Source organism: Typopeltis vanoorti, chromosome 22, assembly GCF_054136105.1.
Source record: "Typopeltis vanoorti isolate ZY-2024b chromosome 22, IOZ_Tvanoo_1.0, whole genome shotgun sequence".
Taxonomy (NCBI): Eukaryota; Metazoa; Arthropoda; class Arachnida; order Uropygi; family Thelyphonidae; genus Typopeltis; species Typopeltis vanoorti.
Genome location: NC_143570.1, coordinates 69,842,519 through 69,870,086, shown reverse-complemented (window position 1 = coordinate 69,870,086; position 27,568 = coordinate 69,842,519). Strand labels below are relative to the sequence as shown.

The window sequence follows — 27,568 nt, the reverse complement described above, 5'->3', positions numbered from 1 at the left end:
CTGAAACATGATTCAGAAAGAGCAGTTCGTCAACGAATGGTGATTATTGACGTGAAACAGTTGAAGAATTAGTGGAGTCAACAGATGGCACCAATGGTAGAATCATACTGTAAGTGAAACTATTAAGAACTTTATGTTATCATTCTAGAATGTAAGAGTAAAGCTAATCAAAGGTGATATTATCAGTTAAACGAAATGGAAAATAAAAACTAAATAGGAGTTTGATGCCAAAATGACAGGAGAAGACCAAGAGCTAGGTGGATTACAGTCATTGTCCTAGAAATATTAATATACTGTATGATCTGACAATGTTGGCGTGCTGACAAGTGAGAGAATAATTGAGGAAAAGTGTTAGCATAATAAGTAAATTAAACTTAACCGCGCATTAATGTCATAGTACCATGTACACCACTGAGGGATACATATCAGGAAATTGATAACACAGGTTATACAAATAAGAAATAACGGATTACTCTTAGACCCAATGGGTGAAATTATTCGGGTGTGTGATTTTGTGATTTCTTTTCTTCAGCGTTAATAACCCACATAAAGTATTATCTCTCTCTCTCTCACGCACTCCACAAGATATCTTGTTACTGTGCTGATGTTGAGATAGCATCCAACGAGATAGTGAATACTTTTTTAATAAATTTAGTTTTTAATGGATAGAAATCGAATTACACACTCAAGAAATCAACGATGGAAGGACCCTTTGATTTCAATATATAGTATGGCAATATATAGTATAGAGTTTTCTGGTTTCACATTTGCATATCGTTACATGAGTTGAAAATTTAGTATATGATAATTTTACTTTTCATTATGACAATATTCCTTTTTTTTCCCCAAAATTTCCACTGCAACACTGGGTTATTTTGTGTATCCCAATTACATCACACAATAGATTGCGTTATGACATTGGCGATATTTGAGTTCTGGACTCTCCGAAACTCTAGTTGCTTTGATAATTCCATATAAGTGTCTCATTACATGGCTAACTGTATGCGAAATTTTTAAACTAATTGCCTTTGATTTCAACGTGTTTTCGATATTAAAAAAATGTTTTGGCCAGGAATTTCACCGAGTTTAAATCATTTACTACACATTCAGCATACGGTTAACTTATGCAACAAGAACCATTTTAGGGTTCCTGTTTCATAGAATGTTAGAAAATTCTTAACGCCAAAATTTTTCAATCTGCTTGCAGTGGTAATATTCCCAGTAGTATCTTAGCAATATCCTCGTGAATAATGTAAGACTAAGAAAATCGGCTTTGACTTGAAATAAAAGTATAAAAAAATACTTGCACAAAAAGACAGAAAATATTCATAACGTAGATAAAACTCCTGTACAGAGAAAGAATTTAGCTGGTAACATCAGCTTTTGAAGCCGAACACGTCCGTGAACTGATTATCCTGTTTTGTCTCTCTCCATAAAAGTTTAATATGGTGTGCCAAGATACTGGCAACTAGAAACTAGGAAGAGATTTATAGCAAGCTGCACCGCGTTGGTGACATAAGAAGAAGAAACAAAGTTGCACGAGAAGCAAATATAACTGGCAGTACTTGTGAGAAGGAAGTTCTCTGTGCTTGTATTTTATGGAATTATGGTCCACATTCGGCCACATGGGCTGCGTTTCAATTGTTTACTGACTGTAGAAGGCATCGCAGACTTAGCAATATTTTTTCTACTCTAGATTTCTTTACGCTTCTACTGTTTTCAGGAAGTACTATTTCCAAAACTAATCACAAAACAAATGTACACTAAACTTTACCATTTCAAATAATTAAAATAAGTAAATATGTAAGTAAATAATTTACTTTATAAATAAGCAAATATAAGTAAATAATTTACTTTATAAATAAGCAAATATAAGTAAATATTTATAGTTCTAATCTATTCTAGTTAATGATTTGATTAATTTAAATTCATTATACATTTAATTCAACCGAAATTTGCATGATCATTAATTATAATTAGTTTTGTCGAATAAATTCATTTGAGAATATCAGTAAGAAATATGTTAAATTTAATCTACTTATTACTATCTACACAGTTATTATTCTTACAAACTTGTCCGTTACATGTATTGTGATTTGCGTTACACAAGAAGGAAAAAATACTACAACCAGAATAAACTGTTATCAGAATCATTTCTTCGAGCCTTGGAAGTAATTTAGTAACTTAATGTTTGTTACTGTACTGATCATTTGATAAATTTTAAACCATCAGAATTCAAGCTACAGCCCGCAATCTAAAACATTTACAATTAACATTGACACAATTGACTTGGAGAAAGCATTCGTTTATTCGCTGAACATTAAACAACTGTAAAGAAATAAATATTGCACGCTATTGAAAGCGGACGACACCTGAAATAAAGTACAAACAATTATGTAGTCATAATTATTTTGTGATTTATTATTAGTTGTTAAAGTTAGATTTTCTGCACTCGCAATGTTAGGCCTTCATGAGAAGAGAATGAAAGCCGATATATTTGAGAGCTGTATTCTAATAGATATTTTAAATTAAATATCTTTAGCATACCCCGCGCACTCTGAGGCACTATCCGAAATGTTACATTATTTGTGATTCATGTTCTTTTTGTATTTAAAGTTCTCTCTTTAATGTAGACAATCTGTGCTTCTCATCGAACTAAATGAATAACACCCATGTTCAGACATTTCACTCCGTAATTTAGCATCGTAATCATGAAAGGTCCCTGTTTGCTTAATCAATTCACAGTCTTCTCAATTTGTTATGTATTAAGCCAATTCATACACTTGACAGCGACAGATAGTTTCAGCTGTATATTTTTTCATGGTATAAACGTTCGAACTTAAACAGGCAGAATTTTAGGCCTACAAATAAGTGTTAACAACATATTGTCAACACTTCTCGGTACTGAATATCGTTGCCAGTTATGTAAAGGTTTTCGTCCTTTTTCATATAAAACTGCTTGATTTCATATAAAGTTGACGAATGAGTAAGATTTCATCTCATTACTAAGACTTGTTTTCATTTACAGTATCCATATCTACGAAGCTGTTCAGTCAACTCAATTTTCCTTTTATTTTTCCCATAACAGTGTAAGCAAAAAGCGAAATTTCGGTTGGACTCAGTTCGCAAAATATTACTTTAGAATAAAATCTAAGTTATAAATTAACGACTCATACTTAATATTCTTGTTTTCTTTTGTTTTCAAAAGAGAAAAAAAATAAAACAGCTGCGCGGTTTGTTTCTCACTCCCAAGGCAATCACATCGAACATGCAAAGCATTCTTTTTTAAAATGTCACACATTTCTGACCTTGACCATTTTCTGTAGTTATTCAGATGTTTTCGCAGTGATACCGCTATTACAAATAGTCGTAGTGGGTGTCAGTTTAGTGCTAAAGAGCTATTTGACGCGACGTGTTATCGATTTTTTGGTTGATGTATGTAAATGATACTTAGAAAAGCAAGCTCGTAAAACTATGTGGTGGTTTAGATCTTTTTTTATGAAGAAGGATTCACAAATTTAATTGGGTTAACCGTAAACATTTTAATAGAATGACATTACTGGAAGATTTGTCATTCTTGTTTGTACTCTAAAACTTCTAATGATATCCGGCCCTAAATTATACTGAAAAACAAATTACCCAGTGCAGTCTCAGTTTTGTGATGTCAAATACATGAAATCATCAATGTAATATATGTATTGCTAGCAATATGGACTGATGTGCTTTCCACAATCTGTTTTCCAGATTCGACCTGAATAGACAATATTTCAATGCTCTTATTTGTTTACTCCAAGGGTATTTTCAATCGTATAAACCAATTATGTAGTCTTCATTTTTTTTTTATTTGCTAAGTACAATTTGAATTAATACTTTTTTGCATTCTCAAACAAGCCTCATCAAAAGTTCATTGTTATTTACAGTGGAAAATGTAAAATATTTGAATGGATGAATCACAGCATTAAGCAATGTATATTAACTAATGATACATTGCGAAGAGAATTGGTTGCTTGCATTATTACAAACACAGCGATTAGTGATTCAGTTTTGTATTTTATGACCTACTGATCATTTAAGATTTTAATTACTTTAAACATGAATTGCTCCTCCTTCTTGATAGTGTCGGTTTGAACGGTCTGGAAAACGTATTGAGGCCTTCTGTTTTAATAGTAGATGAAAAAAAATTACGCTGTACAATTCTAATTTAAAATGACATTGAAAACGAACTACCATGTCGCCTTCATTTTATTAAAGCGGCATAATAGTTCGTCATATGTTCATAAAAATATCTTTCTTACATCGAATGAGATTATTTAAGGGTGCCCTCTAAGAAAGAAAACAATGTGGACTTAGACTAAAGAAAAAAAAAATGCTGAACTTGTTTAAGAATACCAGACGATCCTTTTCACATTATTCGAAACTTCGTCGCTTGGTACAACCAATCCCACTATGTTCAACGAAATATCGTCATAGGAAGATTCATGCATGTGATATTGGAAATCACTTGCTGTTTACAATAGCGCATGTCAAATACACGAAATCATCAATGTAATATATGTATTGCTAGCAATAGGGACTGATGTGCTTTCCACAAGCGCATGTTTACTTGTTTATTATAGCTGAGCTTGGAGATAAGGGTTGAGACCTTCATTGATGAGATATAAGGGTTAATCAATCCATTTTTCTCATAACCGGAGACATATTATGAAATACTTGATTGCTTTTATCGTCACCATAATGTATGTCGTAATTAATTTGTGTTAAAACAAAGTTTTAAGTATTCCTCATGTCCACATAAGTCTTCCATTAAAATGTGCCAAATATAAGTTAATTTTCACATAACGATATGGTTAAGAAATTGGGGTAATAATAAAAGGAAGTAAATTTTATAGGGGATTATTGAATGAACCATGTGGTTAGGAGTGGAACACCCCCTGGGTTTAATTTAAGGATGTTCTTAATTTTCGAAAATGATTTAGGTTCAAATGTTGTGGGAACTTCTCTTTGCCTATCTGAAGCTGACGAAAGTAGTTAATTATTTCGATGACACGAGGTCTTTAGACTGATATTTTAAAAGATTTCAAGAGTGTGTAATGAATGAGGTTTAACAGTTCAGTACGATTAAAAATGCAAGTATATGATTTCGTGAAAAGTTTTATGAATATAACTTATACTTCAGAAGTCAAGAAATACTAAAAATACAGATTTGAGTATTTTCGTTAGGGAATTTAAAACGATTGCGTACATGATGGACCGAAATTTAAATTAGCGAATTTAAATTTCGCAATCATGTTTGTAATTAAACTGATAAAACGCAGCCTGCTGTGGATTTAGTAAAAGAAGCTTCGCTTCTAGAAGAAAGGACGTTAGATACCATTATACCAGTGTCTGATCAGAACAGTTCGTTTATCGGTTGCAACTTCACGCATTTTAATGAGTGTCGAGAGAATAACGTATCCAGAATGATTCACCGAGTTCGATGAGGGGTAGTATTATGATATAAGGATCAGTGGGTGGGGATAGTTGCAGTGAGAAATTTTTCTGGCAGAAGGAAGAACTTTATTAGAAGTTACAGGGAATTTGATGCACCAGGCTGAACCAACCACTACTACACATGCTATACAAATACATAAAATACCGACAGTATGGGTGGTGAATCACGTCTTACTTATGTCTTTCGATCATACTGGCGATACGGAGTGCGTGAATCACCTACTGTTACTTTTCGTTTTTACATCAATACGTATCTTCCAGGGGCTGTGGTTTTACGTTAAGATGGAAACCAGTGCACACTACCGTGCTCTGCTTTTCTTCTTAACAAACATAAAACCGACTTCGAACGCTAGTATTTATTACTGTCCGTAATATGTAATCTCCGTGTATGAACATGAATTTGGATAATGAGTATTATCATACGCACAAATCAGGCGTTTTCAAGTGGCTACTTAATTCTACCACTTGAAGTGTGTTAATAGTATGATGTAAATTCGACATTTCTAATGAAATTTCTGATTAAACAAACTTAATTTTACCGGCATGGAAATTTTGATGTGCGTATGTAGAAAACTAATATTATCTGTGAGTGGTCATTTTTTTTTATTTTTGAACTGAAGAAATACTGTTTTTAGGCTCGAAAGAGCCTAAAACAGCATTTCAGTACACAGTAAGTAAAAAGGAGACTAGAAGCCTGTGAAACCTATCGAATTAGTTAATTACGGATTTTTCTTGTTCGCGCAATGTGTACTGTTAGTTCCATCTTTTATGGCGCATTGAAAGTCTTATATTTAAAGGAATCCTTGACTCAGTTTCCAAGAGATCCGTAGTGCGAATATATCTGTGTGTAACATTTCGTATCTTGTGTGTGTGTAAAATGAATATAAGGTGCTTTAGGTTTTTTTAACACACAAAAATATGCTTGATATAATTCTTTAGAAGTTTACAGTAGATACTATAATCGTAGATTATGGTAATCATGTATTCATATCAAACCAGTTGAGCCATTCTCATTTCCTCGGTCAAGATGTAGGCACAAATGGCAGACTGGCGTAGTGGATAGTGTATCTTCACTCCAAGTATACATGGATTACTTTAAGTGGTAATGCATATCATCGGCCATTATGATAACACCGCCTTGCAGGCCTGAATTCACTGCTAATAGTTAAATCGTTCTTGCTTTGTCTCCCCAAATTTTGTGCATCATTTAGCTTATTCCGCTCAAGGCACGAATGTGCTGTAGGCTGATAACCGTTCGCCGGTGGAATTCACCTTAAAAATATTGACCTGAATCACAGAATAGATAGGCTCCGCTTTTCAGTTATAAGCTGAAGGTTAGTCTCCAAGTGATGGATATTTTTTAATGTCTTAATCGGTAAATAATTTTTAACTAGGCATGTGAGATCACTATCATGCTTTATAGCCTGGAGTTGAAAAATAGCATGTTCGAACGCAGCAGGATACTTGAGTTCAATCTCCTCATCCCATATTTAGGCAGGTTGAGGGTACAATGAACAACAAATATCCAGTCCACGCTAACTGTAGCCAAGTTACTGTAATTTCTATGAGTTCAGACCACACTTCAACCATCGAAACATTATATTTAATTACTGTATCATCTAAGAAAAATTCACATTAGCTACTGGCCCAATATCTGCAGAATTGACTCAATAAGGACATACAAACACTTTTACAGTGTTTTTCCTTATTGCTCTGTTGATTTTCACTCGCAAATAAGGCCTGCACTTATCTGAAGTAATTTAGTTTCCAATTCATTAACTTTTTCATTTTTAATCTTCATATGTTCGACTTTATCTAGTAAAAGCATTGGTTATTCCTGTATAGGGATGGGAACGATAAAATTCTTTTAATATGCGGTCCACTTGGATGATACCGACGTAACTTGAAAATGTTCGATTTTTGTTCTCTACTACTATAATGTTTTGATTATTGTAACACTTAACTTTGTCGCACGATAGTTTCCGAACTTTTTGTAGATGGAATTGACATAAATTTGCGCATGAGAATAACCTTAGCGCGGGGCATGAAAGAGCGCATGCAGAACTAACAGAAATACGGAAAGGTATGTTTTGTGGAAATTATATGATGCATTATGTAATGCTTGACTTAATTGCAAATCTATCTAGAAAGTTATTCTCGCATAACAGTAATATTAAGAAATATATGTAATTTCTAAGCACCAATTCCGTAATGGCGGTTATCTAACTTTCTATAAGATTATACTCTTCAGGGTATAAGTTAATGCCATAGATGGGGGTAAAGATTAGATTAATGTCAGAAAAATACAGAATGTGTTGAAGTATTATTTTAGTTTGTTCATTCTAGCAGCATGATCTAAAGATATACGCTGCAAATATATTAACAGTTTCTTCATAGAGCATAATATATTTCCCACAGCGATTTCAGCTTTCGTAATTTTCGAAGCGTGCCATATTACAAAAAAGAATGCTGTAGTCGAAAAATATGAAAACATTCGTTTTTCATTCAGGTATAGCGCAAAGTAACAGCGCTTAAATCCACACCACGTTCTCGATTTTTCTATAAAAAATGTCATCCGGACTACCTAATTTTTGCCGGCCCATGTTCACATGCGAAATACGTTCTGCTCAATTTTCTGTTGTCGGACTTAGTGTGAATGCGCTGATATAATATTTTTCATATCAATATTGCCGTTTTCCGTCTAGCTATAAACTTTTAAAATTGTGAGCACTAAATTACAGTAATTAGCTTTAAACTGCACAGCTGCTAAAAAAACTACCACCGTTTGCACGAGTTCAAGTGACTGCTGTCTAGATAGTTCTAAATAGTTTAGAACATTTCATCTTTACAACTAGCTGACGTCAGTGTCAGTTTACACACTCCAGGCTAAAAGTAACTAATTAGTGTATTAAACTAGACAAGGTTAGTAATATTGTGTGACATTGGAGAATTTATTAAATAAAATAAATGACGAATATGATTTCTCTTATAATTCGTTTTTTTATAATACTTTAAAAAAATCAATAAATCAAATTCAGAAAGCAAAAAGAAAAAAAAATGGCGTTCATTTTCTAGGCATGTGTGTTCTCTTAACCATTGTGCATACGCAGAGCTTAGAAAGGAACATTGATTGTGGACTATTTTTAATATTCACGATAGGCTTTTATAATCGTAAGGAATTAAATTACTTGAATATTACACTATCCATTTATATCCCATGTTTTGGATAATTCTCTATTTTCAGAGAAATGTAAACTTCAAGCCGCATTCCATATTGTAACAAAATAATCTAAATGAATAATAATGCTGAAAAGGAAGTCAGTAGTCACTTTGTTTTCATAAGAGCAGCATTTTTGAAGCTGCACTTCTTGTGATACGATACTCACTATGTGTGAAGAAAAATGCATTTTGTTTTCATTCTTAGATTTCAATAGTTCAAAATATCTTTACACTATTTTCGTGCATTCATTTCGCACAGAAAATAACAGTGATGCCTCAAATTGGAAATATGTGGTTTCATGTCTCGTCTCGTCTAGAATTTGTGGAGCATTTCTGTGGATTTGTTTTCTTAAAATGAATTAGATGGTCTCATCGGGGACGTTAGTTTGTTCCAATAAACAATACATTATAAACAGGCGCTATTAATAGACATATATTGTGCTCTTTGTCTTCAACTTGACCATAATTCTGATCCTTCCTGATTACTTAAATTGAACAATAAAATTTGGCAATGAGAAAAGTCAGTTTTATATTCCCGCTAGGAGAATATATTCAGAAAGTTGGAATATCTGTATTGGAATTAGGAAAATATTGTTTGCATTTCGTTTATTAAAAAAAAATTAAAAAAAACTCATTTGCATATCGATTATACCTTAACAGTTTCGTATGCATTAAAATCATAATTTAATACTTCATTGCAGAATGCATTACTTCATGTGAATTCTTTTGAACGAAACAAAATATGCCACAACAGGTTGATACTACGCGCAAGTAGTAGATAACAGCTACGAAAAAAGCAATATCCATGATGGCCGGGGAGTTTAATATAGTAGGACGGAACTGGGAACACGATACTGCCATAAAACATGAATGAACGTTCATTCGCTTTCGGCACTGTCTTTCGTTATTCTCTACTTTCCGGGAAATAATCTCGTACTGACGGAGAAGAGAAAATTTTCAATAATTCTTTGGAATAAATCTCCCTTCCACAACATAGAAAAGAGCTCGTATAATTGAAATTTGTCCACTTTTTCTTCCTTTAGAAAATTTCTAAACATATCCGATTCCACGAAGGAAATCGTATCAGTAAAGGTATAAGCGCAACTTAACCGATGGATGCCATATTCAGGCTTCCCAATTCGATGTATCACACACAACATGCACGAGGGAAGGAATTGTGGCTTAAAAAAAAAAAGCCAACATTGTTTAATATTCTCTTAACACTAAAAATATGTTAAGCATAAAATTTTAAATTTTCCTTGTTCTGATATTAACAATAAAATGGTAATATGTTTACTTTTAAAATTCATTAACATTTCGAGAAATCGTTGTTACTTTTATGAAATTGGTTTTTTTAAATCACTTTCCGGTCACTGGATTGTCACGACGCATCGTGGGCGTCCCCTCGGTGGTGGATGAGGGGGATGATCGGCAGCACTACTTTGGGGGTTGGATGGTTCTAGCGGCCCATTCCGTAAAAAATGCCGCTATGTTTCATCATGTCTAAACAGAAAGAAAAAAGCCTGGTTGTCTCAATATGTCCGGAACGATGGTGTCAGGGTGATGTAGCCGTCCCTGTGGTGTCGTCAGTCCGTGATTGCTACAAAGAAATTCGACGCGGAAATTGCTTGTATATTGCTATTTGGAATGTAGGAGGATTGAATAAATGTGGGAAATTGGCTAATGTGATGAGAGAGATGGAGAGATTGAATATTAGTATACTAGGAATAAGGGAAACGTTTTGGAAAGGATCATCAGACTTTGAGTCGAAATTTCCAAATGGCAATGTATATAAAGCATATACGTCAGGTGGAGAAATATCAAGGAGAGGTGTAGCGTTCATTGTAGAGAAGAAAACTAATAAAACCATTATCCATGTCATAAAAAAATCAAAGTAATGGCAATTCTAGTGAAGTTTGAATCTAAAGATATTGATTATTGTAACATGCACAGTCTCATCATAACTAATGCTTATTTTGAGCAAAAACCAACAGCAAGATACACATAGGAAAGTCCAGATGGAAGATACAAAAATCAATTAGACTATATTGTGGTCAGTAAACATTACTTCAATGGAATGCGGAACTCAAAGGTGATGCCAAGTGCTGAATGTGGATCTCATCATAGACTTGTCTTAATGAAGATGAATATTCGCCTGAAAACAATAAAAATTAAAAGAAGCCAGCCCCTAAAATGGGATTTTCAGATGGTACACAATCCAATAGTATAATCAAAATTAATAAAATGTTTCATAACTGCTGTTTACACGTTTGCAAAACGAAAATGAACCGTCTACGTGCAATAGACTACAAGCTGCTATCATAACATCTGCTAAAAACCACATCAATAAACAAGAAGAGAGAAAAAACCATGGAGAACACAAGAAGAAATCAACCTTACCGATGAAAGAAGAGCATGGATAAAAGAAAACTGGATAAATAGGCTGTGCACGGAGATAGAAGAATTACAAAATAGGAACAAAACCCCAGAAAAGCATCCTGAAAGTGAAAGAGCTTAATGGAAACGCAAGACGTACCTAGTCTACTAACATCAAGGACAAAGATGGAAACATATTCATTGATAAGAAAAAGATAAATGGAAGATGGGTGGAGTACTTATCAGATCTCTATGATGATGATAATGGTAACATGTTAGATGATTCACGACATCTTAAGTTAAACTTAACAACAGATACCACTCTACCTACAAGAAAGGAGATAGAACATGTAATTAAGAATCTTCCTAATAATAAATCCCCTGAGTGCGATAATATCCCGGCTGAGCTGCTGAAAGCTTTGAGTGGCAATAATAACTATTTAGTGAAATCCATTCACGACAGCTATAAAACAATAGAATTATCTGAAGTTTTTACATCTCTCTGCATACCAATTCTAAAGAAAAATAATGTACGAAATTACGAAGATTACAGAACTGTGAACCAAAATATCCCGTGCATCTAAAATTATTTTAAGCATTGTTAACAAATAAATTGAAAGAACCATAATCGGTGAATTGAGTGAACAACAGAAAGATTTCAGAAGAGGAATGGGAACCATTAATGCTATCCCGGAACTAAAATACTAATAGAAAGATCACTTGAAAGAAGCAGGAACATTTACATATGCTTCATAGACTTTCAGAAGGGCTTTGATCTGGTAAAACATAATAAAATATTTAATGTATTAGATAAATTAGACATAGAAGACCATGTGCTTAAGATTATAAAAATGAACAGAAAATGTAGCTGTTTAACTTTGAGGCTTCTGTAGTTAAAATAAAAAGAGGAGTTAGACAAAGCTGTATCCTTTCACCAAATCTATTTAATATCTATAGTGAGACAGTGATGAAAAAGATTGAAAAACAAAAAATAGGATTTAGTATCAATGGTATAAAATATTACAATCTTAGGCACTCTGATGATACTATTCTAATAGCAGAAAACCGAAATAAATTAATCAAACTACTGCAGCTACTAATTGAAGAAGGTAAAGAATTTGAATTACATATAAATGCAAAAAATACCAAATTTATTAAAATTTCAGAAGAAAACAGATCCGAGCCAGATATATTCATGAACAATATGAAAATTGAACATACAACAGAATACAAATATTTATGCACCTACTTTACTGAAGTTGGAAAGCAAGATAAAGATATAAAAATAAGAACAGCCTTAACTAAATATGCCTTTTGGAAAAATATAGATCTGCTCAGAAGTTCTGTGGGTTACGGGACAAAGAAAAGAATGATAAGAACATTAATGTGGGCAGTTTTCACATTTTGAATTGAGACCGGGATATTCAAGAAATGTGGTACAATAAGAGAACTCTGAAAATCTCATACATGGACAGAACATGTGACAAATACAGATGTCCTACAGAGAATGAGAACACAGATCTTTATTACAGGAAATGATCCAAAGAAAGATGAGATGATTGGCAGGACATGTACGCAGAGGTTCAGCAGGACAGAGGATACTAACAGTTTTAGAAGGAAAAATTATGGGAAAAGGATCAAGAGGTCAGAAGGATCAAAGACGAAGGACATGGCTTGAAGATATAAGATCATGGACAAGATCACACGGCTCTGCAGAAACAAAAAGGAAAGCCACCAACAGAGAGAACTTGAAGGACATGGTGCTGCACCCTCTCATTGAGGAAGCTACAAGAAGAAGAAAATTACTTCGTAAATCCCTGAATTAGAAAACGTTGGAAAGCTCTCGTATTAGAGAGAAATAGAACTTAATTCAAGGAAGAGCGCAATATTTCAGAAATTTTCAACAGAAGCCGAGTTAGCCAGTCTCAGAAACTGAACCCCCCACACATATCTTATCTTGCTTCTGCGTTAATTCTAAATTAATATGGAAGTATTAATACAGCTCATTTATACTAACAATGGGAACTGCAATTTCATGTTCTGACTGCCATTACTATTTTTTAAAATCTGACTCAAACTAGAAGGTTGTAAACTATAGTGAATTTGTACTCTTGGTAGGGCTCATTTTTTGTTTCTATATTTTATTCATTTCTTACATATTCAGATCCTTTCTGAAGACCAAACAAAGAACTTTTTCTAGCCACTTCAGGCCTGCAAAAAAGGGAGGAGGCATTCTCTCACCTGACGATGAAAATCTCCCACCATAGTGTGTTCCAGTCCCACGGTGGGATTAAAATCCGCAATGCACTAACTCTCCTTTGGTGGAAGGATTATGCTATCCACTCTGCCAACCAGACTAGAAAATCAGGTAAAACATTCTGTATAATGTATGTTTCTATGCTATTCGTTAAGTCGGTTCAGTATTAATAATTCATATTTTTAGTAATCTCCTAGCAAAGTGTTAGTGATCTGATATTAAGTATTTTAATCATAAAAATGTCATTTCTATGTCATTAAATGATCCTTTCAATGGCCATATACGTAACAAACTGTATATTTTAAAACACAAATGAGCAAATTATAAACAGTAAATTATGTTGAAATTCCAACAATTTTCTGTAACAAAGAATGAAATGAAAAAAAAAAGTAGTAAATTGATCTGCGGAAACAACTACTTTTCTCTTATGAGCATTACTTTGGGACAATTGGTTTTGTCGCTCCAAGAGACAAGCTAATGTTTTTATGCGTACGAAGTATCACTCCAAAAAAGCGAATTACATCGATTGAAAGTAAATGAAGCACGCTCAGCAGGTTTCGATTTTTCCAAAGGGCACTTGGAGTAGGGTCAAACTTCACGAGATCTACTGAGTCAAGTTAAGCCTTTTTTAGAGCAAGCACAGGATATTACCAATAACGGTTACAGTAAGGCGCCCTGACGGTTCAAGATGGGCATAATCCAGATGAAGCGAAATATCTAAAAGTACATTGATTCAACGAGTGCGATATTTTCATGCATCAGACAACAGTACACATTACTGCCATATGAAATGGTATGGAGTAATGGTAAAAAGTATTAAACTGAACCATGAGTTTTTGTCTACATATTGTACACCGTGAAAGAACTGCAATCACTTAGTGGTGTACATCCTCTTTCTTTTCAATTTAAAAACTACGCCAAAATTATGTTGTTCCACAATGTCGTTTACAGCATTCAAAATAATATATTTATATTAACTAAGCAACGGGCATTTTTATAAGAATCATTTCATAAGCAACCATTAACTTGACGGTTATAATATGTCATGCGATGGTATATTCGATTTGAATGAAAATGGAAACTACAAAATATTCTCATTTCTTTTCGAGATATTCTTTAAACGACAGCGATGCGTATTTTCCGTTTTTCCTCTAGGATAATCCTTTCTAGAAATACTCGAGATAGTGCTATCTCAGAAGCACATTGACAAAAAAAAAAAAAAAAAAAACGATTTTAGTAATTCCTAAACAAGAAAAATCGATCTTGCCCTTACTGTTGCAGTCTTGCAGAAATCGGTAAAGTAGTTTCTTAAATTGTCCTCTAAATGCTGTCGTAGACTTCTGTTGACCTTTGCTCTTTACTATCGACAGTGCCGTTCAATTACGCTAAACAAACTTGTCTTTACGTCTCGGTCTTTATTCAGTGAGGTCACGTATAGGGGATTCGCGATTTCTAGTCAATTTAGAATATTTGAAAGCTTCTGAAAACATTCTCCTGTGCATAATACATAGTAAACTTCATCTTAAGTATTATTTATAGGCATCGTGAGTATTGGACTTGTGCATGTATGGCGTAAATATCTCAAGAGGATAAAACTGTTTGGAAATTTAAGATGGCAACATTCTGTTAAAGTATAGCTTTTTTCTCCCTTTTTTGAGATTAGATTTTCGTTTATAATGCGATATTCCTATGATTTATATGTAATAATAACTTATGACGAAATTATATTTTTCCATAATTTTAGAAATGGCTGGTACAGAAATTTTCTTTCGGGTTTCAGCAGAAAACATAAAAAGAGATTCAAATATTAAATTTAGGTTTAGCAGTTATCAAATTCTCTAAATGGAAATGCACGTTATTTAATATTTGTGTTATTTCCTGTAAACGAATTTTCTAATTAAATTTAAAGACTCAATCATAGTTCGTAACAGATTCCTCGGTTACAGGAATATTCTAGAAAGAATATTTTGATATTTTTCTAATAAGTGAGGCTATGTGGAGAAAGAAGTTCTGCTTCTCCAGAATCTCTTTCCTCAAAGCAGAGCAATCCATCTCATGGAGTTATATATTCCACTAATGCATTATCTCTCATCACATAGCAGTTTGGCGATAATTCTAAGTTAAACTTCTTATACTGAACATTGAATACTGAGTGTGTTCCTTAATACTAAGATTGATGGTACGGTTTAAATGTTTTCATATAAACTTCAAGTTTATGAAGGTTTTATTTTTCTTAACTTTCCAGCAGATATTCACTGTTGCCAGCAGTGAATTAATTTCTTAATAACAGCATTTCATAATTAATACGAGACAAACAGATCTTACACGACCACAAGGAGAGGACAGGTAGTATTTCTATTCAATTTTTGTTGCCTTGAGTTGGGTAACTCAATCGGCATTGGGTAACTTTTTTTTACCCAATGCCGATCTCAATGTAATACTCAAAAAGCTTCTTATACACGCTATAAAAGGTTGTAGCGCTCTACACTCTGATTCTTGTAAGCGTGAATAATGTTGTAAATCATAATTTTTATGTTTAACCCGCTGAAGTTCTCTGGTATTTGCAGCGGGCCACAAATCGGCCTTCCTTGTTTCAGATTCAGCTCCATAGCGTTCGACAAAAATCTTGGTGTGAGATTTCTTAATTTTCCAGGTAATCTTTAGATAATTGCCAGTACACCATTAAACACATATATAATATTTTGCAGATGAAGAAATTAGTACTATTGTATAGGATATTTTTCCAAGCTATAGGAAATGGTTCAGATTAAAATGATATTCACTTTAGCGCATGACAAATACATAAATCTCTAAAATGAACACTATTGGGATTTTAATTCCAATGAATTCTCTATAGTCTCTATAATCCAAATTTTGACGAGACCAGAATACGATCAGTTAGACGGAAATTTAATGGGAAAGATTTGCAATCATTTTAGGAATAAAGTGCATATGAGCTTATAAAATTCTAGACGGTAAGATAGACACCAGTGTAGTAGGTGCGAGTAATGGCGAAACAAGAGGACGAAAAAAAATTACCGAACAAAACAACACTACTAGAGCAATAATTTGCCGGATTTCTTTCTCTGATCCATAAAAAAATATTCAGCTGTCTACCTCCCCAGATAGATCTTTACATATTATCTGCTTATATATTTAGTTGGTTTATTCACTTAAATGTTACTTTTAGTAGATAACATCCTACACACAGATTGCATTCCGTAAGAAGTTATATATAATACTTTAATATAAAGTTCTTTAGAGTAATTAATTTGATTAAGCACTATTGAATACTCGCAGGAGATTTCATAGTTTCATACCATGAACTGAAAAAAAAAACTATGCCTAATGTGTCCTACTTGGTTATCAGTTTATACATCCATTTACTTAATAATGGGTCTCACCGAGGTAGCAGGGTTTATCATTTGGAAAGTTGCATTTTAACATGGGAAAACTATAATCTGCTTAGAAGAACAGTTCTGACATCTGGGATAGGACGCCAAAACCTAGATACTGTTAATGAGGTCATTTTGATTAACTGACGACAACTGTCTGAATGTCTCCAAAAGCTAGCTCAATTTTTCCACGTTGTTTTGTTCTACGGATTCTTCCATGAGTATTGTTGAACAAAACTGACATCCATCATTTTTTCCCATTCTGCTAAGTCTACAATAACACAAATAACATCATCCATTTACAGGTCAACTGCTAACACAGTGAAGCCCCTCCTACTAGTCTCTTAATCCATGTGTCTCTGTTCTCTGGAAGGTGCTTTCATCGCTCACTAGGTATCAACAATACTCTTTCTTTGAAGACCTTGGAAATCACGCGGAACCGCCTTTACGGATATTTCTCAACTGAAGGTAAGTTAAGAAACCAAGTTGATGTTTTGCTTAAATGATATGCAATTCATCTCAGCTATTCAAAAATGAAAAAAAAAAAATTTATTTAATCCCTATCCACAATTTGCTTAAATTCTGCAGTGTCTTAGGTGGTTCTTGTAGATTGTAAATACAGCAGTGATATTGTCATTGTTTACATCTAGTTTAAAGAAGTAGATTTTATTGCTTTATTTTCATAGAGGAGATGATGAGAGAGTCAAATTTGATAATATAAACGTCAGATAAGTTTTTCTCTGAATACCTATATTTGTCCTATATCCATGTTTTCTTAGCTGTTTTCCCCTTCAGTTTTAATTAGCTTTTTCTCACTTACGCAAGCATAACTGAGAAAATTTTGAGTTTTAGGAAAGATTTATCCTTTTGGAAACACTTATTCGGGAAATTGTTTTATCGCGTGTATATTAAGTTTTATTTCGCTTTTTGTAATTTAGTAAGATGGCAGCTATATTCTTCCTGTTGTCTATCTGGATTAGGTAGAAAACAAATCATCCACCAAATATAAGAATTTCGGACTAGTATCTTCTATTGCAGTTCGATTTCTAGGTTTAAATTTTGTAACAGATTTTTTATCTTTGAAATATTGCATACCCATGACCGGCTGCATTCCTCCTGACAATTTATGCAACGCGTTTATATTATTGCATTTATTAAGTTTAACATAATCACTCAACATCCGAAAACAGCTTAACTTCAGTTGTTATATCCACTGATAATTGTTCTCGATTTCTAAGGGGAAACTTCGTACATTTTTTACCATTTTTATAAATGGTGTTGTGTGCTACTAACCGAAGAGAATAAAATTGTTGTGAGAAAGAGAAAGCGAGATAGAGCACTAAGAAATTCTAAATGCAAAACATTTTTTTAAAATGCGAAACAGAAGTTCAATAATGAAACTACCTTCTATAAGTAGAGATTTAAATAAAATATTGGAAATGAAATAATGATCGTAGTAGAAAATTTTAAATGTGAAAAGGCATCTGGCAATGATAATACCGAGACCGAAATGTTTAAGAAAACTAGAGAAATTACTCCTGATAAATTTGTAAGTGATATTTGATAAGGCGCTAGAGATTAAAGATTCACTCAATTGAAAAGAAGCTGTGATAAAAATGATCAGAATTCCAAAGAAAGATCTCACTAAATATGAAAGATGGCGGGAAATTAGTATGTCAGTAAAACTATTCTTTTAAATTTTGATAAATAGGTTTAAAAATGAGATCGAAAAATATAAAGGGACTGGCAGACCACGCTTTGGGTACTCCTTCACACAGGATTAGATGGAAGAAAACAAATGTGCTATTTAGGAGTGGTTACAGATCTGAAAGATTATTTTTTGAATCAGCAATGGCTTTGAAGAAGTCTCTTAACCTGAACAAGTATGGTTGCATTAATTTGCCAAAAATCTGGGAGACTGTCATCCTAAGAGCAACTCCCACATAGCTGCAATGATTGTTTTTCAACATTAGAGGGCGCCATAAATAGAACCTTGGTTCCTTTGTACACTGCAATTTTATTGTTTTACTTAGTCACTGTCGCGTGTACAAGTGTGTTGTGCTCTGCTGATGCTGATTTGAAATTCAGCGAAATATAAGCAGTTAATAAAACATCTTTTGATTAAATTGTTTGGTGGTGTTAATACCGTTAAAAACTTAAGTTATGAATAACTGTCAACATCTAAGCTTATCTGTTAGATTGTTAATAGAGAGGTTCAGATGATGACTGGTTCGAGACATTTGCTTAATGACTGGACTACTTTTGAACATCGTCATTGATTGCATGATTTAAAAAAAAAGGTATAAGTAGAGGAATAAAATAGAATACAGTATTACTGTTGGAAAATCTAGGTAATGCAGACAAGAGACAGTATTATCATGAAAACACTGATATTATGAGCAAAATCAGAAGCATTGTATAAAATAACTGAAAAAGTTGGACCCGAAAGATCTGAATAGAACAAAAGTTCTTAACTTGAACATATTAAAATAAAACTAAAACTGACCTACATGCAGTAGGAGTAGTACGAATTTCACTTCCTCGCAGCTAATGTTAATATCGGATAACTAATAAGGATATGACAAACTAACAAATGCAGATATTTCTTTTAGAAGATTAATATATGGTCATTCTAAGTGAAATCAGTAAATTAAATATTCAATGGGAGCCACATAATTTTCTGTTTTGATGAGTGATTTTATTACCACATCTTTGAGGTGGAATCAAACACATGTTTTCTGATTTTTCCTGGTATCCTATTAATTATGTCGACATTTTTATTCGAATGATCAACAGAATTTTTGCAATTTCAGAAGGTTTGAAAATTATCACAACTAATTTCCAGATTTTCCAATTTCCGATATTGTGCAGTCATTTTACTGCTCATGATGTGTACATTTTGATTTCTTATTTGCGTTTTCTGATTGTGGCAACCTGCGTTTTACTTTCAATTGTTCAGGTTTTCCATATTTTTACATAACCCAGTAAGCGCTACATTGAATTCGATAAGTCGGAATTCTTGTCTTTCATTTATAGATGTAGTGGAAAGGTGTTCCCAAAATTAGGTTCATTAAAGGGTTTCTTATATGAAAACATTGACTTAAAATTACAAAACATGTAATGATATGTTTGTGATGGATTGAAGTTTTTGAGGTACTTAATGGGTAGCTCTAAATCAAAATTAATCTCATCGTGCTATTCATCCTTTCAGTATAGACAGACTTTTGAAAATTAAGAAACTTGCAATATCAGTTTTTGTTATCCTTCAGCGTATTTAGTACTGTACATCCATTTCTCGTGAATATTTTTTGGTTCATGAGTAGTGCGCCATACGAAAACAACCGCCAGTGGGAGAGGAAAAAGTGAATGCAAAACTTAAAACACACACAGAATCAAACATCTAATCGAAGGTACTCATCTGAATTATAATTGTAAATAGTACAACAGTAAAATCAGTCTTGGACAATCTAGACAAGTTGATTAATTTAACCTCCAAAGTTCAAAATTCTGTGGATGGGTTGAATAAAAATAGACGCCATAATTATTACGATGCTAGAAAAAATAAAAACATTCCACTTGAAGTATAGGATAAAAAAAATCCTTTAAATCAAAAATTATGCTGCTTCAGTCCCTTGATGATTTCACTTGGAATAACACTAAGAATATCATTCCAGAATTATACCAAAATAAAATTGTTGGACGTCAATGTCAAACTATATTTACTAAAGACAAGGAGTCAACAAGTATCACCAGCGAAATATGAACAACGGAGACATTCCAAGGGTATCTTTGACATGGATTCCAGAAGGAGAAAAGGAGAAGGTTTTGAATTAATTTGATACAGATTGACAAAAGGATAGCTGGAAGGAAGAATTAATTAAAAATTGGAGAAGACTGATTTCGGCCTTGTGTGTGATCAGACACGAAGAGAATATGTAAATAGAGTAAGATTCTTAAATTATTTATTCTTTTCTGCAATAGTGATAATAAGTATGCTTCAAATATTCATGAATGTGTTTGTCTTAAAATTAGGAAATGTAATAATTAGATGTAAATGTAATTTAAAAAATTAGGTGTAGTAATTTAAGTTCGTTAGTTGTGGGTTAGGATGAGTAGATCTGGTTTGCAGATTACTAACCGTCTCGACTGATTTGTGACAGGCATACCATGCATATATGACGATTTTCATGTAGTTAGAGGAGCCTTATTTTTGACTGATTACGGATAAATGGTGATAAATTAACCTTTTTAAAGATTTAGCCATTTTCATAATGCTACTTTCAGAAAGCATTTGACAGTATTGATCAGAAAGTGACATTAGCAGTTCTGGAATCCTATGGAATTGATATAAAAAAAATTAATAGCTATATTAAAAGATGTTTATTAGAATGCAGTTGCAGCAGTAGAATAGGTGATGATTTGGGGAAATGGTTTAAAACAAGCAGAGGTACTAGACTGGGAGACCCAATTACCAAGCATTTTCATCGAACATTTAGAAAGAGCAATGGACAAATTGAAGGAAGATGCCAAAGGAATATCTGTACACTGAATGATTATTAACAATCTGAGATTTGCAGATGACATTGTTATTATTGAAGAAGACGAAAGAGAACTACAAAAAACACTGAAACTGTTAAGTGAGGAAGGGAAGAGATTTGGACTTGTTATGAACTTGGAAAAAACAGACTGTAGTATTTAGTGAGAAGAACATGAAACAAAAGATACAAGTGGATGTAGCTGATATAGAAAATGTAGAACAATTCACATATTTGGGAAGTAAACTGACATATGACTTGGATTGTAAAAAAGAAATAAAGATCAGGATGGCAAAGAGAAGAAAAATCTGAAGGCCATGGATAACATCTGGAAAAGTAAAGTGATCAGTCTGCAAACAAAACTAAGAGTACTGGAAACATGCATCTTCAGCGGTGTTGTGTACGGATCTGAAACGTGGGTAATAAATAAGGAATCAAGAAAAAGAATTTTGGCATTTGAAAGAACTTGTTACAGGAAGATTCTAAGAATATGATGGGTACAGAAAATCACCAATGAAGAGCTCTATCAGAAGATACAACCAAAACAGAATCTAATGCAGAAGATTATAAAACGGAAGCTGCAATTATTTGGACACATCTGTAGAATGAGTGACGACCGGAAGATAGACATTTGTTTGGTATTTTGGATGGTTTAAACAGAAGAGGTAGACCATACAGAGAATGGATAGACGATATAAAAGACTGGTGTGGAATGAGTGTACAAAAACTGCGACACTGTGCACTGGACAAAGAAAGGTGGAAAAAGATAGTGAAACAGGCATCACACATCAACGGGCAGTGAGCCCATTGTTCGTGATGATGATAATGCTACTGTAATTTAAGATTCCTTCTCAGTTTATTCTTTACATTTTTCTATAGTATTGATAGAATCAATACTAAGTTTATCAACACTTCGTATTGATACACTTAGAAAATATCGTGAAATTTTTGATGAATAAATTTACTTTTTTTAATTAAATACGTGTTGTTGAAATTTTCTTAGAGTATTTGGTATGAAAAGGTTCTAGTTGAGAAAACGACAACTCTTCAATAATGAGAGCCGTTTATGACCAAAATGGGCACTTGTTATACAAGTAACACTGCAATAACCTTTTATGATCAAAATTGCTGTAACGTTCTTCAGTTAAGGAGAGCACATTAGTTTTCAAAAAAAAAAAAATAGTATATACTTATGTTTTGTCGCTGTTTTGGTTTGCCATCGTGGATGGCCAAATGAGCTGCATGTCCGCACTCCAGATTACCATCCGTGAATTCGAATACCATTGTGGCATGAATTTTGGGATGGCTGATTTTGATTACTGTGTGCGAGACCATAACTGTTGCTTATTTAAGAGGTTTTGTTTATTCTCGGTATTGTCGCTTGCGATTATTTACACCTGGCCTACTTCAAAATAAATACAATAATAAATGCAGAGTAAGTTTCCAGTCCTTCCTGTTTGTGATTAATTTAAAAATAACGGATTTTTCTTTGTTTAGTAACGAAGTATTTATTAATTTCGTTTCATATAAGTGTTACTTATGATCAATCATGTTTAAGTGCATATTAAGCTTCAAGAAGGGAGTCACGTGAATATAATCAATTTTTGAGAAATTCAGATATAGTTGCGTCTAGCTGATACCAAGCTTATTCTCCTAGTATTGTAACTAATTGGGTAATCTAAATTAACTGTTTCCTGGGATGTGGATTACTTGATTGTATTTAAAACATCCAGAAGGTGATTTTGAAATTGATACTGAACTCTTAATGTGATTTATACAAATTTTAGATACTAAATACAAAATTAAGTGAAATTCGATATGAATAAATTCCAGACATTATTTTGATATATAGTGTTATATATATAGTCTATATATAGTGTAGCATTACTGATATATGAGGTAACTGTTAGGATATAGCACGTTAACATTGCCCAACATTTTGTTGAATAAATTTACATCAGTTTTAGATGAGAAAAATAATGTTTGGATAATTTGTTTGAAAACGGAAGGTGTTTGATAAGGGTCAAGGCATAAGCCGAACAATGCCAGATGACTGATAACCAGCTGGTATTAGTAACATTATTATTTAATCAATTTACCTTCTGTCTTTTTAACATTCTCAACAAATGAGATGGGATCATGATCCCATATTGTTTTTGCCATGTTTTCGGGTTGGAGTTTTTGCGTGTATTGACTTGAAACTATTAGCAAACAGCAATGCGGTTTTTCACATTTAATTTATAAGATACAATTATGTATGTTAAGTTTACACTGCACACTGAAAAACGGTTGCTTTGTGGTAAATACGTACGCATTTTAGTCTTAAGCAGTCTTTTGCAAGACGTGTTAACGTATTCTTAACATTCTTTCAGATGATCGAATTTAAGCGGATTTAGAATTGCAAATTGTTTTTGTCGACTAACGTTTATGTACATTCATCGTGTGGTTCGTCGATTAGGAAGCGTTTTTTTTCTCTAACAGCCACTAAGTAATGGAAATTTTCAGTAACAGAAATAACTTTTCAGGCTACAGTAGAATTTAAGCTAAGTCTTAATACAACAGCTGGAGCATAAGTAGTTATCATTAAAGTTCATTAAAAACAGCATTCATTTTTACTGCAAAACGAGCCAAAGAATTCTTCAAATGTCCAAAATAAAGCGATACTGTATACGCAGTATATATTTTAAACTTTGACAGTCACTTGCATGGGCAATAATGTGTTACTTTTGTTGTTAGATACTGGAATGTTTGCTTTTAATAGACAATAAGAGCTGTTAAATTGGATTAAAAATAGAGAAAAAACAAAAATAATGATGAATAAATACATAAACCATAGAACTATTAAAGTTGAAAATCATGAAATATAACAAGTTACTTCATATGTATATTTGGGCCAATTGTTATCCTTTGAGGAGTGCCAAAGAAAAGAGATTGAGCGAAGATGGATGGCTTATGGGAAAATGAGAGACATATTCAGAAGTGACATCCCTGAGTCTTAAAAGGAAAGTTTTCGACCAATGCATACTTCCTGTCCTAACATATGGAGGAGAAACATGGACTTTAACAGAAGCCCTAAACAAAAAGCTGAGAACAACACAACATCGCATGGAAAGAAGTATGCTAAAAATAACATTAAGAGATAGGAAGACAAATATCTGGATAAGATCTGAAACAGGTGTCATGGATATTGTAAAATACATTAAACAAGCTAAGTGGAGATGGGCTGGCCATGTTGCCAGATGCGGTAACGGGAGATGGACTAGAAAAACAACAGAGTGGAGACCAATGGATGGAGCAAGACAAAGAGGAAGACCGAGAAGAAGGTGGAGGGATGAACTGGAACAAATTGCAGGAGTGAGATGGATGGGAGAGGCAGAAAACCGAATTATCTAAAAAATCATGGGGGAGACCTTCGTCCAGCAGTGGACAGAGCCAGAAGGTTGAAGAAGAGCTGTTAGGAAGATGAATTCTGTTATATTCTAACATGGGAATTCCTCAATTATGTAAAATGCTTTAGAATTCGGCAGTTGGCTGCCAGAGAGGGCTAGTGATGTGAGATTACTTACTAATTGAATTAATACTAATAATAGATATTTTTGAAGTATACATAATTAAGTTTAGATGCGATAAAATGCTATAAAGATTGACGTAAAATACCGGACAAATCCGGTTGATTCAACAGTGAAAAGAGATTCCTCTTCACACTTTAAGGCTGCTTGCTTAATAAGTTACAGATAGCACTTTCACGTTGTGCATTCTTTGTCCATAAATGGAATTGCGTAGATTCTCGTTTGTTTCTCAAACCCATCATGCAAAATGTAATTAGAAATAAATACATCAACAAAGTTCTCTTTTTGAGTGGATTCTTTCAATAAAACTCATTTTATAAATACCTGTAAACAATTCAATTTTAGTACATCGATTTTGTATTTTTTTCTGCTTATGGGTGTGCTAAATAAATTGACTACCATCTGTTAAAATCATTGTACCTGGACAAAAGTACCTAGATGGGTAAGGTTTTTCTCATTTTCGTTTTCTACATAATACCGAAATCCTACTCGAGAAGCCAAACATAACTTTTTCAAGCCACTTCGGGACTGAAATAAAGAAAGCATTATCACTTAAACACCCCCCCCCCCAAAAGGGGGGGGCGCTACCATCCACTCGGCCTGTAATGCCAGCAAGGAGTTAATTGTTGCACTGAATTCGCCGATTGTAGGCATTTGTTTCCTGATAGAAGGGCCTTCTGTGAATTTAAACTTGTATAAAGACAATTTAAAGGAAACGTGTATAACTATAGCGTGTGCATCAGTGATATCAAGTGCATTGCGTCATTGTTATTTTTATTTTACTGTAAAACGAACCAGTATATAACATAGGCAATCTGTGTCACTAATAATGTGTGGGAGTTTGGAAATATTCAGCTGTTTGATGGCATTTGCATTTATTGTATTTACATCGACAATTCGTCTTGTAGCTTAACTTTTTTTCATTTGCTTTCATATTGTGACGTGTTAGCCTGATTTAATTATTGAAGGATTTATCTTAACGTCCCACTTGTTTGGAGGGACTAGAGTATGATTTAGCAAAGAAGCTGATTATCCTTCTTTCATTAAAAAAAACAAACAGATATTTCATTGTGAAATAGAGTATTTAATAGAGAACATTGATATCCCGTTGTCGTAATTCATTTATTATTAATCTGGAGAGCTACAGCCTAATTTAGATTGTGCCCAAGTGGATTAATGTGTTGCTAGTCATGAAAATGCATCCTAAAGATATCGAATTTTTGTATTCTCGAATATCTGAAACTAATCGTTGATATAAGTTTAGTCCAACAAACTAGTTCAGCCAGTCCGATTTATATAGAAAATGATAATTACTCAGGCCAAATTGAAAGCTAAGTGAACTCCAGTAACACTGTTTGATATTTAGTCGACAGCAGACCATCTTAAAACAACCTTCTCACTATCGTTGGCTCTTGGATATTATTCCTTAGCTGGTCACGGATAAATGCGCACAGCATAAAGGTTTATTCTGTCTCATTTCACTCTATACATCTCAAGGGATCTGAGTGAACGATGACTGCAAAACTGTTGCACTGCCTGTTGCGTTCTTCCAGAAGTAAATAAACAATGTGTAGTGAAACTCCACGTCGGTATATATTTTTGTAACTATTTGAATTAAAAGAAAGGTATGATTTGATTTCCGAGGAGTGTTTAAAGTTGGAGCGAACTGTGGAAATTTTGAATATTTGCAGACTACATCAGAAGCAGAGGTTTAGATAACAATGACCCTGAATACTATTTCAGATTTCATTTGGAAAAGCAGCTATTATAAATGATATACAAAAATAAGCCCGAAATGATTAAAATGTGTACCTTTTGTTCATTGCCTTAGAAATATCAACAAAATAGAGGCTCAAGTTGATAATTTGAGCCCATTTTATCAATAGCCAAATACAAATTCTCGCTTATGATGCAAGAGTATATGTGATATTTTTGCAGTAATGCTGATTTTAACATCATCTTCATGGCGTAGTCGCAAGGATGACGCAAACAATGATGTACTCACCATTCGGATGAGTAGATCGTTGTTCGAATCCCATTCAGATTCGAAGAACCCTTATAGAGGAGTTTTAGCTAGAATTCGCTGGTTACAGAGTGGAAGGGTAATCGGCGATAAATAATCAAACGTGAATTGCTTTCGCAAAGCAGTTAAACTTTCAAGTCATACGAGCGATTTTGAAGCTGATCTTACAGATTAATAAACCATTTAAAACGGTTTCAGGTTAACGGTCAAAGAAATATCTAGCGCTGCGTATACTAAAATTGCTAATATTCAGGTTTTTCTGTATTGATTGTAGTTAAAACAGATTTTCCTTCTGCAGAAGCAATGTATCTTACTTTTTATTTTCATTTTGCAGTTTGAAAAATGTCATTGAGAAATGAAAATTGTAAGCATCCTCTAGGAATAATTGTTTCTCGTTTAGTAAGACAGGCAAAATCACTTGAAAATAAAAGCATGCAGTTAACAGATATAATTCTCTGGGTCCTAAACTTCAGTAAGTTCGGCCCTCATTTTAACCAAAGTAAACCAAATATGTGCGATACACCCTATCTTCAGAAAATCTGAACTGAATGGAAACACTGGCGATTTCAATCTCTAAGGGAGACCGGTTATTTCCCTAAGCGGGTGTGCAAAATACAGATTTTGAAGACTACTACTCTGGAATAAGAAAATCTAAACAGTTTCTGAAACTGAAGCAGATAATTTTTTTTCAAGCTCGATCCCAT

General features: G+C 33.4%; 1 protein-coding gene and 1 long non-coding RNA gene across 2 annotated transcripts in view; one reads left to right on the top strand and one right to left on the bottom strand.

Annotated features, from left to right (window-relative positions):
* Positions 1 to 17,147, top strand: part of LOC150094479 (uncharacterized) — a 65,293-nt gene extending 48,146 nt beyond the window's left edge. The window contains exon 3 of the long non-coding RNA XR_016550258.1: positions 17,043 to 17,147. This is a non-coding gene — a long non-coding RNA (uncharacterized LOC150094479). The remainder of the gene's footprint in view (positions 1 to 17,042) is intronic.
* LOC150094478 (neuroligin-4, X-linked-like) overlaps positions 1 to 27,568 on the bottom strand; it is a 386,118-nt gene that overhangs the window by 124,334 nt on the left and 234,216 nt on the right. The gene's annotated exons all lie outside the window — the stretch shown is intronic.